The sequence below is a fragment of the Numenius arquata genome, chromosome 11 (assembly GCF_964106895.1).
Source record: "Numenius arquata chromosome 11, bNumArq3.hap1.1, whole genome shotgun sequence".
Taxonomy (NCBI): Eukaryota; Metazoa; Chordata; class Aves; order Charadriiformes; family Scolopacidae; genus Numenius; species Numenius arquata.
Genome location: NC_133586.1, coordinates 24,061,613 through 24,077,096, shown reverse-complemented (window position 1 = coordinate 24,077,096; position 15,484 = coordinate 24,061,613). Strand labels below are relative to the sequence as shown.

Below are 15,484 nucleotides of genomic sequence, written 5' to 3'. Positions count from 1 at the left end.
TAAAGAATTACCTTTTCCTTTCTAAAGGCCTTACCTGTCTTTCCTGCCTTCCCAAAGACTTTGCTTCTTCTAGAGGTCTTGCTTCCCTGAGTAAACCAGGTCCCACCTTAAAGTATAGGTTGTACCATACAGTGCTGTACTGTAAAGTATATGACTCAGTGCTGTCAATAATTGTCTGTAATAATTCTACTTCTGATAACGCACATAAGCAAAAACACACAGCCATTGGATTTGTGCTTTCTTTTCAACGTACATATTCCAGGAGACATCTATTACAACTGATTTCACCTCATTTGAGACACTGATAAATAGCTGTTCCTGAACTGACTATTCAGACTCCTGTGACAGCTGTTGAAGAGAAAAACTTTCTTCTAATAGGCAACATCTCAGGTCCATTTCAGGCTTTTACCTCAGAACAAGGAAAATTTCTGCTCTGGAAGTGCCTATTTCCACTACTGGAGACTGATTTTCTCCTTAATTTACCTCTGTGTAAATCAATTGAGGCAAATTCTAATCCTGATCAAGCTTTTTAAAAAACTACACATTCTTTGTGCCATTTTCTTTTTCAAATCAGGAGGCTGGTATAAAGCCTCTCTTTTCTCTACTGAGAGCATACTAATGTAAAGACTTGTAGGCATGATCATGATGAAGGGCCCTGAGAGGTTACAGCATCTTTCTTGAGCCATTTTATCTGGTCATGACTGGTATCGGTTTACCCTGAAATCTGTGGGTAGGAGTTAGGAGGCATCTAAACACAGTTACCTAGTTTCATTGTACAGAGCTATGAGATTCTTGGCAGACTTCCAGGTGAATAGAGTGAGACTTCTCTCAATCCTAATGAAAATCTGCACAACCTGTGCAATTGATTTGGATAAGTGAGACATAAGAAACAGCATAGGACATCTATGTATCAGCATCTAAATTTCCATGCATACATAGAGAGCTGAATTTGTCATCCAACGCTTCCTAAGCTTTCAACAAAGATAGTGCACTATGAAAGGTCATCTCTTTCATTTTAAGATTTTTAACTATTGTATGTGTCCAAGCTCCAATGCAAGGTGACTGAGAGTAGACTGAAACTATCAATTTAAACTAAAATCCTCCCAAGGTCAACTATTGCTCTAAGAGAACATGCATATAACACAGACATCATAGCAGGTTAATATGAAACAGGTGGGAGGATGGAAAAACAGATTTATAGGCTGCTGGACATATCGGGTGGGGTTTGTCCTCATTGTTTATCAACACATCTAAGATTTTAGGATCTGAAACACAGACATCTCAGAAATAATTGAGAAGCCTAAGCACAGCTCTATAGATTTAGATATCACGGGCTGTCCAGCATACCCATGCTAGGCTCACAAATGTGACGTGATCCACAAGGGTGCATCCTGTCTTCCCTGCAGGGCAGATGGTGGTATGAAAAATGCTCCTTATCCAATAACAACGACTCAGGCAGTGATCAATATGAAGCACATTTTATTTAAACATTCTTGCAAGGATGGGTAAACCAGCAAGCAGGCACACCGGTTCTCAGAGTAATTGCTTTTTATTTCCTATTCCTGGCCAAAGTTTCCCTCCCCTGTTTCCCCATTGGCTAGGCTCTTCAGAGTCTACAGCCTATCCGAGGTGCCTAAAACTACTTCCCTTTGTCCCGCTTCTGTTTACTTCTCCCTATCAACCCACCTACACCGCTTACTTCACCTGTTGATTTCTTCCCTTTTTTGGTAATATTGTTCAAGGTTGCCTATCTCAGTTAAACACTCATCCTCCCATTAAACTGCCAATCTGGCATAGACTGGTTTCGCCTTTGTCTAAGGGATGAGCATTCTTGCATGTCTCCTGGGAAGCCTTTGTGTTGCTGTTAATCATTCCCTAGCTATGTCATTGCAGACTGACCAAGTTGTTCCTCTACAAAAACATCTAATTTTTTCTTACAGTGGCCAGGGTGTGCACCGTCAGTCTTCTCAAAGAGCAGTAGATGCCTCGCTTTAGAACTGGAATTGAGTCTCTGAATTTCATGTAAGCTACTGCTAACAACAGAGAGCTATTTGGCTTGTATAATACTGTTTCATTGTTGTCACTGTGTCTTTATTGTTCCAAGATGAAATCCTCTGAAGGAGGCACCACTGGAAATAAAACTTCTGCGATCGTGTTTGTTATCCTGGGTTTTTATCATCACCCAGATATGAAAGTCATCTTCTTCATCCTGTTTCTATGTATTTACATCATTGCAGTGCTGGGAAACCTAATTATTATTCTTGTAATTAACTTGGACTCTGTCCTCCACACTCCCATGTACTTCTTCCTCAGGAACTTGTCATTTCTAGAGATCTGCTACACCTCTGTGACCCTACCCAGAGTGCTGGTCAATCTTCTTTCAAGTGATACGTCCATGTCTTTTGCAGTTTGTGCTGCACAAATGTATTTCTTTCTGGTTTTGGGGGTGACTGAGTGCTGCCTCTTAGCTGCTATTGCATATGACCGCTACCGACCCATATGCGGCCCTCTGCATTACATGGGTATCATGAATAAGAAGGTATGCATGCAGCTGGCTGCTTCATCATGGATATGTGGCAACCTTGTGGCCCTTGGGCACACTATATTTATCTTCTCTTTGCCATTCTGTGGCTCCAATGTGGTCAACCATTTCTTCTGTGAGATGCAGTCAGTGTTGATGTGGGTGTGGGGACATTTACTAGAACGAACTACAGATAATTCTGGCTGCTGCCTTTGTCATCCTGATGCCTTTTCTGCTCATTTTGGTGTCCTACAGCCTCATCATTTTCTCCATCCTCAAAATCAGATCTGCCAAAGGAAGGTATAAAGCATTCTCCACTTGCTTCTCACATCTCACTGTAGTGACATTATTCTATGGGACAGCTGTTCATCTATATATGTCCCAAATCCAGCTATTCCCTGGATGTGGACAAGGTGCTCTCTCTGTTCTATTCTGTATTGACCCCTATATTGTAACATTATCTACAGCCTTAGGAACAGGGAGGTGAAAGGGGATCTCTTTAAAATGCGAACGAAGTTATTTCACTCCAGCTCCTAGGCCAGTTCCCCTCAGCTGAAGAGCCATTCACAAATATCTCACCTTTTTGCCAGAGGGATATAGGAAAGATCAGTGACTGGACTTTAAAACAGGAAGGCATTCAGTTCACCTGAGTTCAAAAAAAGTAATTAGGTGTCTAAACAGGAGTATCTGGTGACATTTGAAGTGCATAACCTCCAGCTGCCATTATAGAATATGTGCATCTCCATTAAATTACAGTTGCTGGTACTACATGAAGATTTTGGATACAGTAGGATGTCTCATGTGTTCCCAGACAAATAACTTTAGGCATAAGAGTTACTCCCCAGATGTCTATGACATGCTAGAGGGAAGGGATGCTATCCAGAGGGACCTTGACATGTTTGAGAAGTGGTCCCATGTGAACTTCACGAAGTTCAACAAGGCCAAGTACAAGGTTCTGCACCTGGATCACAGCAACCCCAAACATAATTACAGACTAGGGGATTAATCGATTGAGAGCAGCCCCGCAGAGAAGGACTGTGGGGTGAAAGATTCACTGGTGGGTGAAATATTGGATAGGAGCCAATAATATGCACTTGCAGTTGAGAAAGCCAGTTGTACACTGGGCTGTATCAAAAGAACTGTGGCCAGCAGATTGAGGGAGGTGAGTCTGCTTCTTTACTCCATTCTTGTGAGAACTCATGTGGAGTGCTTAATTCAGTTCTAGGGTCCTCAGTTTAACACAGACATGGAAATATTCGAGCAGATACAGGGGAGGGACACAAAAATGGTCCAAGGACAGGAACACCTCTACTATGAAGAAAGGCTGAGAGAGTTAGGGTTGTTCAGGGTGGAGAGGAGAAGACTCTGGGGAGACCTTATTGTGGCCTTTTAGTACTTAAAGGGGGCTTGTAAGAAAGATGGAGAAAGACTTTTTATCAAGGCGTCAACAGAATTGTTTCAGAGTTCATAAACAATTCTAAAGACATGCATCTGAATTGTGGCTAATTTCTATTTCACATTTCATTGTATGGCTGGTGCAACAGGGAGGGCATTATCATCAAGAATTAAAGGAACAATGTTATCTCCAAGGAACAATGGCTGCTGGCCAGGGATGGGATACATAAGACAAAGTGCAGCAAGAGTTGGCAAGCAGGTCTGCTAGCCTGGTCAGGAGATCTTTGAACTGGTTATGTTGGGGAAAGGCAGCATAAAAACTGCAAAGAAGGGAGAGCACAAGGGCAGAGCAGATGTGTCCTGGTGACAGCATGACATGGTGGAGGATCTCCCACTTCTTCTGTAAAAGCAGCATGATTTGGGCCCTATCTCAAATGCCTGTACACAAGTGTGTGTATCATGGGAAATCAAGAGGAAGAATGAGAAGTCTGTGGGAACCATGGACACCTGGAGTGATGGATGGACACCTGCTGATATGAATGGACACCTGCAAGGATAAATGGACAAATGGGAGAGACATGGACACCTGGAGAGATGGATGGATGGATACGTGGTGGGACAGACGGACACATGGTTTGATGAATGGACAACTGGACAGACACAAGGACACCTGGAGGGACAGATGCACACAGCGTTGGACAGATGGACATCTCCTGGGACAGATGGGCAGCTGGTAAGACAAAAGCACACTTGGAGGAACAAAGGTATGGATACTCTGTGGGATGGATTGATGGACACCTTGTTCTACAGATAGTTGGACACCGGTTGGGACAGATGGACACCTGGGTTTGTGTTGTGCAGCCCCCAAAAGAAATATGCAAACACACTCCCAAGAGGGCAGAGACATAAGCAAGGCTCCTTCCAGCTCCTTCAGGCAGTGATACACTGTTGTGTTTCTGAAGAGAGATAACAGGGCCACAGACTTTGCAAGTAGTCCATGCATGCAAGTGGGGTTGGGCCACAGGCTCCGCAGGGGCGTGGGAGACAGGGTCTGAAGCAAGACATCTCTCAGTGAGGGAGGCAAAGCTGAAACACAGAGCAGGGAGGAAACACGGACTCCAACATCAGCCTGTCTATTGTTTCTTCCACTCTCGCTGAAGATATACTTTGCTGCCATTCACCTCTATTTTGAGCTCCACATCCAGAAAGAACCTGCAGCTGATTTTACTAACGCGCACAACACCCTAGGGCTAGATCTGAAGGACTGGGAGCAAAGACCTGCCTAACTGACTACCGATTCCACCAGGACCTCCTCCTGCATTTCCTGGTACAATAGCATGGGTAAAGAATGATAAAATGAACCCAGCTCAAATAGGTTGGGTATCTCAGAAATCACCTCTTATAAATGCACACTGTGCCTACAGCTCCCGCAACACTCACTGTGCCCTCCGAGCTTTCCATCACATGGATGACATTTGTTCCATCGCCTTCTTCACAGTGAGCTTGGCGACCAGTCACGATATTCAGCTATTAGGGACGCCTCCAGTCAGCTCTCAAGTGCTTTCAGTCCAGGGGCTCAGGCTGACCCAGGGAGATACGCCTCTCCAGCGGGTCGTTGTAGGCTCACAGGAGTTGGTGGGAGAAGAGACTCATATCTCCAGGGATGTGGCAAAGCTCAATGACAAGGAAAAATGATTGTGGGCTGAGGGCAAGCTTGAGGGCCTCGGGGACCTTGCTTATGCTCAGTAGGCTCTGCCAGAACCTGTCTTTTCTGCCCGTGAGCCCAGGGAACAAAGGCAGTTTCTTCACAATGAAGAGCAGAGGGTCGGGCAGGTCCCTCTCAACTAATCTCTCCCTGGGATCTCCATTGCCATGTACCCTGATGACTTGACCAGGCCCTCACACTTCTTCCAACCAGGGGGTTGGGCTCAGCTTGGGAAGTGGAGAACCTGTGGGAAAGAAGCAAATCGGTGCATAGGAGGGTGATCAAAGAGGTGCCCGTGTCCTTCCCCGAAGGAGAAAACCCACACTCAAATTGACCTGTTTTGCTCAGTGAGTTCATCCCAGAGGCCAAAGGCTTGGATCGTCTGCTTTTGAAGAGAGCCTCGGGGCAGGGAGCCAAAAGCTCATGGCTCTCTTTTCTGGGTCAGGGATGGGTTGGCCCCTTCAATGCATTTCACATTTCAAAGGGACATGGGATCGGTCTCCCTGAGCACCTGGGAGTCATTGTGATGTGGAAGAGTCGGGAAAAACCCTGAGTTCCAGGCAAACATGAGTCATCGTGCTGTTAGCTTCACTGGACACTGTGCCCCTGCCCTAAGACATGCCAGGGATATCAGAGATCATAGGCCTCCCTGAACCCTGCAGACGTGTGTCTTGGTCTCTGCCCTGTGCCACCGCATTTGCTCCTTCTCATTAAAGACTTTGTGCAGCATAGCTGGAGACTCGTGGTGGATTGTTCTCCCCCCGCCTCAGCTGGCCAACACCTCTGAAAGGAAGAGCAACTCGCCTCTGACTCAAGCTTACACCCAGTTGTGAATAGAGCTCCAAGCATTTATACTAGACCAGCAAAGGTAAGCAACCAGGAAAGAGAAACACCAAAAATGAAAATGAAAGCCTTGTGATCACGGCCCTGTGATATCTCTCAGGATCAGCCATGAGTGAGTTCCATCACTGAAAGCATTCAAGAGCTGACCTCATTTCTTCTGCCAGTGTGCCCAGCGCATCTTGCATGTACGCTTAGGAAGCCGTGACTCTTCTCCTCCTGCCCCGACTAAGCCCTGGCAGAGGACAGAAGCAGGCTTATGAACTGGGCTGAGGGACACTGAGGTGATTAAGGACTTGGCTCATCTGTCATACAGAGAGAGGCTGGGACGGCTGGGGTTGCTTAGCCTGGGGAAGGGAAGGGAAGGGAAGGGAAGGGAAGGGAAGGGAAGGGAAGGGAAGGGAAGGGAAGGGAAGGGAAGGGAAGGGAAGGGAAGGGAAGGGAAGGGAAGGGAAGGGAAGAAGGGAAGGGAAGGGAAGGGAAGGGAAGGGAAGGGAAGGGAAGGGAAGGGAAGGGAAGGGAAGGGAAGGGAAGGGAAGGGAAGGGAAGGGAAGGGAAGGGAAGGGAAGGGAAGGGAAGGGAAGGGAAGGGAAGGGAAGGGAAGGGAAGGGAAGGGAAGGGAAGGGAAGGGAAGGGAAGGATGAGGAGGCACCTTATCCATGTCTCCAAATACCTGGGGTGGGAGGGATGACAGGCAGAGTGAAGGAGAACACCATCTTCTTGTGAGATGTGCCCAGTGGGCAGGCAAAAAAGCAATGGACACAGGTGGAAATACAAGAAATGCCACCCAGAGTAACCTTCCTTTACTGTGAGGATGGCAAAAGACCGTTGTCCCAATTGGTCAGATGTGAATGTTAATACAGGCCTTTTGATATGTCCTCTCAGCTGTTGTTCATAAACATCCTATGAAAAATAGCCATTGCAATTTTCTCTTTCGTTAGTTTTGTGGGAATAATCTCCAGGGGGTGGGTACGGAGTGGAAAGGAGGAAAGCACTGGCTTTCAGGTCTGGATGTAGGCAGTGTTGTGGGGGACTGCGGCAGGTCCGTGGAACCCTTGATTGTGGGAATGGAGTCAGGAGTTGACCTTGCAGAGATTAAAGTATATCCTTGAGAAAGAAGGGAGTAGAAAACATCCTGAGAAGTAAAACAACTTTTAGGTACCAGCTGGAGACTGACAAGATAAGGAGTAGTTTTGATGTTTTGCAAAAGACAGCCAATGATATATTGTTATGACAATATGTAATCAATAGGAAAAGAACACATGTGTTAAGAAAGAATATATAAGAAAATACGTGTGCTAATAAAGGTAGACTGTTACTGCTTGAACTTCTGAAGATTGCTGTCCGTGTCGTTTGTCCGTCTCAACAACAACGACACAGTGTGGCTGCAAGATGGGGTTAGGGTGGGCATTTTGGTAGGGACCGGAGCATGCAGAGTCACGATCCTGGTCTTCGTAATTCCGTCTACTTGTAGCACTGCTGATGACAGAGTGGGAGTCTGTAAATACTGTGCCAACCCAAACCCTCCATACAAGCTCGCTGCCCAGATTGGGTTTTGACTGTCAGCACAGCAAAGAGCATTGCTTCCTTTGCTTTAAGCAACCCTGGAATCAGAGATGTGAGAAGCTTTGTACCCTTGAGACTCTTCAAGTCTAGTTGTGAGAGGCTCCCTATGTTTCCCTTGGCCCACAAGTTGCAAAAGTTGCAAAAGAAATGAGGGTGTCTCAGTTCTTGGTTACCAGGAACGTCGTTACACCCAATTCCAGTAGACTTCAGGTTGTCTCTGCAGGGCCGGAGACTGGACAAAATCAGTCAGCACTGGGGGCGTAGGGTCTCCGAGACATGCAGTCTTGATTGTTAAACGGAGTATTTCAAACCAAGTTAGTGTGTCTGTTTTCAGGAAAGAATGCTGTAGAGGAACTAATGCTGTGCTCTGAACACAGGCATTGTAAATACCAGTGTCCCCTCTGAAGGGGAAGAAACCCCCCATTTGACCAGCCAGCACTGGAGAGATGGGAAAAAATGGAGGAGGCTGGAGAGCAAATTCATTCCAGTGTGACTTTGAGACATTATATAAAGAACAGACATCCTCCCACTGTACCCCTGCATTGGGTTTGCATGGCAAGGCTTTGGTAGCGGCGGGGCTACAGGCCCCCCTTCTGTAAGAAGATGTCAGAATCTTTCCCCGTGTCTGACAGGGCCAATGCCAGCCGGCTCCAAGACAGATCCACCGCCAGCCAAGGATGAGCCTATCAGTAACAGTGGTAGCGCCTCTGTGATAACACATTCAAGAAGGCAGGAAAAAATACCAACTGCACAATTGCAGCCAGAGAGAGGAGCGAGAAGATGTGAGAGAAACACACATCTGGTGCAGACACCAAGGTCAGCGAAGAAGGAGGGGAGGAGGTGCTCTAGGTGCTGGAGCGGGGATTCCCCTGCAGCCTGTGGTGAAGATCATAGCGACGCAGACTGTCCCCTCTGCAGCCCATGGTGGTCCTCAGTGGAGCAGATATCCACCTGCAGCCCGTGGAGGACACCTTGCTGGAGCAGATGGATGCCCAAAGGGGACTGTGACCCTGTGGGAAGCTTGTGCGGGAGCAGGCTCTTGGCAGGACCTGTGACCCCGTGGAGAGAGGAGCCCATGCTGGAGCAGGTTTTCTGGCAGGACCTGTGGTCCCGCAGGGGACACACGCTGGGGCAGTCTGTTCCTGAAAAACTGGCCCCTGTGGAAAGGGCCAGGACCCGTGCTGGCGCAGTTCATGAAGATCTGCAGCCCATGGGAAGGACTCACGCTGGAGAAGTTTCTGGAGCGCTATCTCCTGTGAGAGGGACCCCATGCTGGAGCAGGGGAAGAGCGTGAAGAGTCCTCCCGCTGTTTTGCCCATGACTGTAATTGCTGAGGGACCTCTCTGTCCTTATCTCAAGCTTTTTGTTATATTTTTTGTCCCCTCTCTAGCTGAGGAGGGGAGTGATAGGGCGTCCCGCCGGGCTCAGCCCACCCCAACCCCAAACCGCCTACTCGTGTATGCCTTGGTCCCCACCGTGGCCATTCTCGATCTTCATCTTTACCCTGCCACAGCAGAACACGCTTTCCTTGCCAGTTGCAAGCAGCAACTCCACGACAGTGAGCTACCTCACCAGGAAGAATATAATATGCTGCCCCCTGCTGCTCGGTCACAACAGTCCAGGGTTGCATAAGGCCGGGCTTACGGGACCTGTGGCTCCTCGTGGAGCCTAGCAGCAAGGCAGGGCCTGGAGAGCAGGCAGAGGTGCTGGGCCTGCCCGGGGGTGGGGGGAAGACAGGTGACCGCCAAGAGCTGCGCTGTGTGGACGCCAGCAGGAGGGCAGTACCCCCGGTCAGGGCGCCCATGGCTCAGCGCTGGGTGCTAGCTGCCCCGCGGAGGCGGCGAGGCCCAGCTAAAGGAAATCCCGCCTGCGTTGGCCGGGAATCGAACCCGGGTCAACTGCTTGGAAGGCAGCTATGCTCACCACTATACCACCAACGCACCTGTTATTGCGGCCTCCTAACCGCGACTCCTGCTCCTCCCCTTCACCCACTCTCGGCCTCTGCTGCCCCGCGCCACGGCCCCCTGCGCACACGCTGCCACAACCTCCTACGAAGCACGTGCGCTTTTCTTGGCTAGAAAACCTCAAGCTGCACTAGCCACCGACTAGGGGAGATCAGCATCAGCGACTGCCCGGCGATGGAGCAGGACACTGGGCAAACCGGGACTGACCTCCAGGCACGGACTCTGCACAGGCTCCACGGGACCCCCTGGTGTGCACGTCGGCGGTCGGGGGGAGCGGGGGTGTCCCAGCACTGATCTCCGGTCCTAAGCAGCCGGGGAGGAAGGAAAGGATCGGGATGTCTGTCTTGTTCATGCTTGTGTGAGGGCTGCTGGTGCTTCCGGGGGTGCTGCCAACGCTGCCGCTCCCCATCTGCCTTCATACGTGTGCCAGCTGGGCATGTACTATGAAAGTCTGAGCATGCTTGTGTGTGTCTACCTGCAGTGGCATGGGCGTAGCCAAACACCCACCCAGCTGCTCACTGCTTTCCCCGCCTTGAGTGGGACGCAGAGCATAGAAACTAGGATGAGGAAGCCTCCAGGTCAGGATAAACACAAAGACACGCCTTAGCAAAAACCGTTCTGGGTAAAACAGATTCCGTTTGGGGGAAATAAATTTATTGCCAATTGAAATAGATTCACATAGTGAGAAACAACAAGACAAACAAAACCCACCAACTTCCCTCCCTCTTACCCAGGCTCAGCTTCACTCCCTCACTCCAGGCTCCTCTGCCCAACCACGCGGCACAGGGGGGATGCATTTTCCCTCTGCTCTTTCTGACACTATTTTTTTTTTTATACCTCCTCTCTCTGTCTGAGCATTTTCTGTCCTTTCTGGATTATGTTTTCATAGATGCCACAAACGATGGCTCAGCTGTGTCCTGTAGTTGGACTGCTGTGGAGCTGGAACCAGCCGTGTGCAGGGCATGAGATGGAAGGAGCAACTCATCCTGGAGCTCCATCACAGGTGCCACAAACTTGGCTGATGGCTCAGTGTTATCCAGCTGGGTCCAGCACAGGGCAGCCCCTTACCCCTTCTCACAGAGGCCACCCTGCAGCATCCCCGCTGCCCTCCATACCAGTGCCTGGCCACATACAGTGCCCATTGGGAATACCTGCTCGGACCTGCTCCTGGCTGGACCTGTGAGTGGGCATGGCAGCAAACAGACTAGGATGGAGAAAGCCACCAGATGGCCAAGTTTACCGCACTGGTCTTTCCCAAACTAGCACCAGTCTTGTCCTCCTCCCCACCTGCAGAGCCCTGCTTGTGGCTGGGAAGTTGGGATTGAGCTGCCTGATGGGAAGACAGACACACCCGTGTCCCCAGGACACCCACTGCCTGGTGGGGGGAGCTCTGCCTGCTGCTCCTACCTGTCTCTGCCTTGCTGAGGGTGACTGCTGGCTGCTAAGAAAGCAAAGGAGAAAGAAGGCGTGAGGACAGAGAGAAGGGGCTGAGGGTGTGGGAGGGACACGGCCCTGGTTTCCCAAAGAGCTAGAGCAGAGCAGGTTAAAACTTGCTGAAGGAAGCAAGGCAGAGGCAGCGCCTGTCAGGAGCAGGGGGGAAAAGAGCATCTGGCTAGCAGAGGATGGTTTCGATCCATCGACCTCTGGGTTATGGGCCCAGCACGCTTCCGCTGCGCCACTCTGCTTCCTGTGGCCCCTTTGCCTGCGCCCTCCCACAGTGGTGGATGATGCCCCCTGGCACTGCCAGCACCAGTGCTTGTCCTCAGGTCCCCTTCCCTTTCTCCTGCCTGTGCTCTGCACATGCTTTTCCGAAGTAGGTTGAGTTCTCTGTATCAACTTTCTACGAAATTTTGGGCCCTCGCCAGGGACACCTGGCTCACCCCAAACTCTGTCATGTAGATGACTTTTGAACCAAGACTCTGTTATTTTATTTCATCCCCCTCTGGACCCACTTCTGGGGTCTGTGTGGGCTGTCCTCCCACTTCTGAGATGGTTGGGTCCCCTTCTGAGAGCAGTTTGTCCTGCTTTCTGGGATAGTTTGCCCCCCTCTGGCATTGGTTTAATGCTCTTGGGACCGTATACGTGCATGTAAGCGATCTATCATAATCTGCTGTTATATTATCGATAAGTTCGCGTTACTAGGAATAAGTTTGTAGTAACCTGTGTGTATTATATATACAGATGTTGCTGTTGTTATTGAGTGCTGCTATTATTGTCACTGTTATTGATTGTTGCTATAATTTATTGTCGTTATTGTTTGCTGATAATAATTTGCAATAGCTTGCAATATATATATTTGCTTTATTAATCATAGGTATACTTGCTAGTGATGTTTTTTGTACTATTTGTGAAATCTGTAATAAAGTAAAGAAATTTTGAGGATGAAGCCTCCATTTCCTTGGGTATTACGGAATCCTGCAAACACACAGTCGCAATCTGTGCACAGCCACAGGCCAAGTAACCCTTTAGGTCGTGATGGCATGGACCATGCTCAGTGACACCAACAGCTTTGGCCAGCTAAACTGCACCTAGAACTGCATTCACCCTATTAGAAGATCTTTATTCTACATGCTGTGAATTCAGTGTGATTTCAGGCACTGAAGTCTCTTTCTGTAGGATCCAGCTTCCTCCTGTCTTTGTTCCACCTCCTTATCTCCCTTACCAGACAAAAGAAAAGAAGCGATAACAATTGTTGGACCTTCTACTGGGCCTGAGTCATGGCACCCGTCCTGCTTCTGCCCCATGCACAAAACCTGCGCAGGGCTTATAAAAAAGCCCTGCAGACGTGTGTCTTGGTCTCTGCCCTGTGCCACCGCATTTGCTCCTTCTCGTTAAAGACTTTGTGCAGTATAGCTGGAGACTCGTGGTGGTTTGTTCTCCCCCCGCCTCGGCTGGCCAACACCGCTGAGAGGAAGAAGGAGAACCTGCTCTCTCCCATGACAGTGAGTCTGCCCCCATGCATGGGGCACTCCCAGCTGTGGGTGGAGCTCCCTGAGCCGGAGCACCAAAAATAAGCAAGCAGGCAAGGGAAAGTCAGAAACGCCTCAGAGCAACGGAGAGAGCAAGAAGCACTGGACAGAATTGGAAATACAAGTACTGCCACAAACAGTGGTGGTCAAAGATGGGAAACGTGTGCCCAGGGAGGTTGCAGAGTCTCCATCTCTGGAGATGTGCAGCATCCAACCAGACAAAGGATGAAAAACGGCCTCTACTTGGCCTTGCTTTGAGCTGGGCTCAGACTGCATCGTGTCTCCACCCTGTCTGCTGTGTGATTCTCTGAGGCCCTGCTGGAGGCCCTCATCCAGGAGCAGCCATCAAGCAGAAGTCAGCAGAGAGGGGGCGCTGGCCATTTCTGACGAAAGCTGCAGGGACTTGGTGGGCACAGGGTAGAAGGGTCACTGATGTCAGTGCCAGTGCTGGGAGCACGGGAAAAGAAGGAAGATGTGAGTGCATCAACGAATTGACCCAAGAGCAAGGCAAGGGAATTGGGTGCAAGCATGGTGAGGGAGCCAAAAGGAGAAGGTCCCACTGAGATTTGAACTCAGATCGCTGGATTCAGAGTCCAGAGTGCTTACCATTACACCATGGGACCTCCTGGATGGTGCTTCTTTTTCCACTGTGGTCACCCTCACTCAGCCAAATCCCCCTGGCCAAGCCTGGCAGTCTCTCTGTCTCCCTGCCCATCACCAAGTATGGCCTCTCTACAGGGCCACCAAGCGTTCTCTGCTCATTTCACCTTTGGAGGGAGCTGCAGACCTCTTTGGGCAAGCCTGGTATGCCCTCTCTTGCAAGACCCAGGCTGTGAACCCCTTGCTTCTCCCTAATTAAACCCGGTTATGAAGTTTCCAGTAGAACCTCTTCAACGTTGCACCTCACAGGGGACCTTCACGGACCAGTCATCGGTGGTTCGATGCCTGCACTTGCCATCTCTTCTCCACTTGGAGAAGAAGAGAAGGCTCCGGGGAGACCTTATAGCAGCCTTCCAGTACCCAAAGGGGGACTACACGAGAGACGGAGAGGGACTCTTGATCAGGGAGTGGAGCCATAGGAGGAGGGGGAAGGGGTTTGAACTGAAAGAGGGGACATTTAGCCTAGGTATTAGGAAGAAATTCTTTACTGTGAGGTTGGTTGCCCAGAGAAGCTGTGGATGCCCCATGCCTGGAGGTGTTCATGACCAGGCTGGATGGGGCTGTCAGCAACCTGGTCTAGTGGGAGGTGTCCCTGCCCATGGCAGGGGGGTTGGAACTTGATGATCTTTAAGGCCCCTTCTAACACAAACCATTCTATGATTCTACCTCTGCTGCTGCCTCCCTTCACCCCCGTGTTGGACAACCTGCCAATCTGCCGGTGTAAGTTATTGCCTCTCTGGTTTCTCACCTGGAGCTAGTATGAAGCAGCCATTAACTAGATATGCTTACTCTTGGTTGCAGTCCTAGCCTGCAGCTCGGGCCAGGCTGTCCCACACAGGACACCAGGTCACTCCGGGTCCTGCACTCCCGAGGCCTTTCTGTCTGAGGGCAGACCTTGGCAAGCCAGAGAGCCACCTTCACCCAGCAGACCTCTTCTGTGGCTCATACTTCCTGACTGCGGTCCTTCTGAAAATTGCAACCTGTGGTGGGATTGCATGAGGATGTCTCTGTAGGCAGTGTGACTGCAGGATGGGGTTAGGGTCGGCATTTTGGTAGGGACCGGAGCATGCACAATCACGATCCTGGTCTTCGTAACTCCGTCTACTTGTAGCACTGCTGATGAGAGAGTGGGAGTCTGTAAATACTGTGCTACACCACCCCCACGTACAACCCACCATCCAGATTGGCTTTTGACTGTCAGCACAGCAAAGGACATTGCTTTTTTCTTTAAGCAACCCTGGAATCAGAGACTTGGCAATCTCTGTCCCCTTCAGGTAGAGAGTCCTACTGAGAGAGGCTCCTTGTGTTCCCCTTGGCCATAAGCTGCAAGAGAAATGAGGGTGTCTCGGTTCTTAGTTACCAGGAACATCGTTACACCCAATTCCAGTAAAGTGCAGGGTGTCTCTGCAATGCTGGAGCCTGAACAGGCTAGGTCAGTGTCTCCAGGGGGACTGCTGACGAGACAGGCAGACCTTTGCGCCATTACATAAAGAACAGATGAACGGAGCACCTCTCTTATGAGGAAAGGCTGAGAGACCTGGGCCTGTTTAGCCTGGAGATGAGAAGACTGCGGGGCATGAAGGACTCCCAGGCGATGAGGCCCAGCCAGCACGGGTTCATGAAAGGCAGGTCCTTCTTGACAAACTCGACCTCCTTCTATGACAAGGTGAGCCGCTTGGGGGATGAGAGAAAGGCTGTGGATGTTGTTTACCTGGACTTTAGTTAGTAAAGCCTTTGATAGAGTCTCCCACAGTATCCTCCTGGAGAAACTGGCTGCCCATGGCTTGGGTGGGAGTACCCTTCGCTGGGTTAAAAACTGGCTCAAGTTTTGGTGCTCTGGTTTGGGGAGCTCCACCCACAACTG

The 15,484-nt window shown here is 49.8% G+C and overlaps 3 non-coding genes and 1 pseudogene across 3 annotated transcripts; 1 reads left to right on the top strand and 3 right to left on the bottom strand.

The window, feature by feature from the left end:
- The first annotated feature begins 2,104 nt into the window (after positions 1 to 2,104).
- On the top strand, positions 2,105 to 3,058 carry LOC141470113 (olfactory receptor 10C1-like; annotated as a pseudogene).
- A 6,837-nt stretch (positions 3,059 to 9,895) lies between these two features.
- On the bottom strand, positions 9,896 to 9,967 carry TRNAG-UCC (transfer RNA glycine (anticodon UCC)). Its single transcript has one exon. It is a non-coding gene; the product is annotated as a tRNA-Gly (tRNA).
- Positions 9,968 to 11,604: 1,637 nt separating this feature from the next.
- On the bottom strand, positions 11,605 to 11,676 carry TRNAM-CAU (transfer RNA methionine (anticodon CAU)). Its single transcript has one exon. It is a non-coding gene; the product is annotated as a tRNA-Met (tRNA).
- A 1,835-nt stretch (positions 11,677 to 13,511) lies between these two features.
- Positions 13,512 to 13,583, bottom strand: TRNAQ-CUG (transfer RNA glutamine (anticodon CUG)). Its single transcript has one exon. It is a non-coding gene; the product is annotated as a tRNA-Gln (tRNA).
- Between the last annotated feature and the right edge of the window lie 1,901 nt (positions 13,584 to 15,484).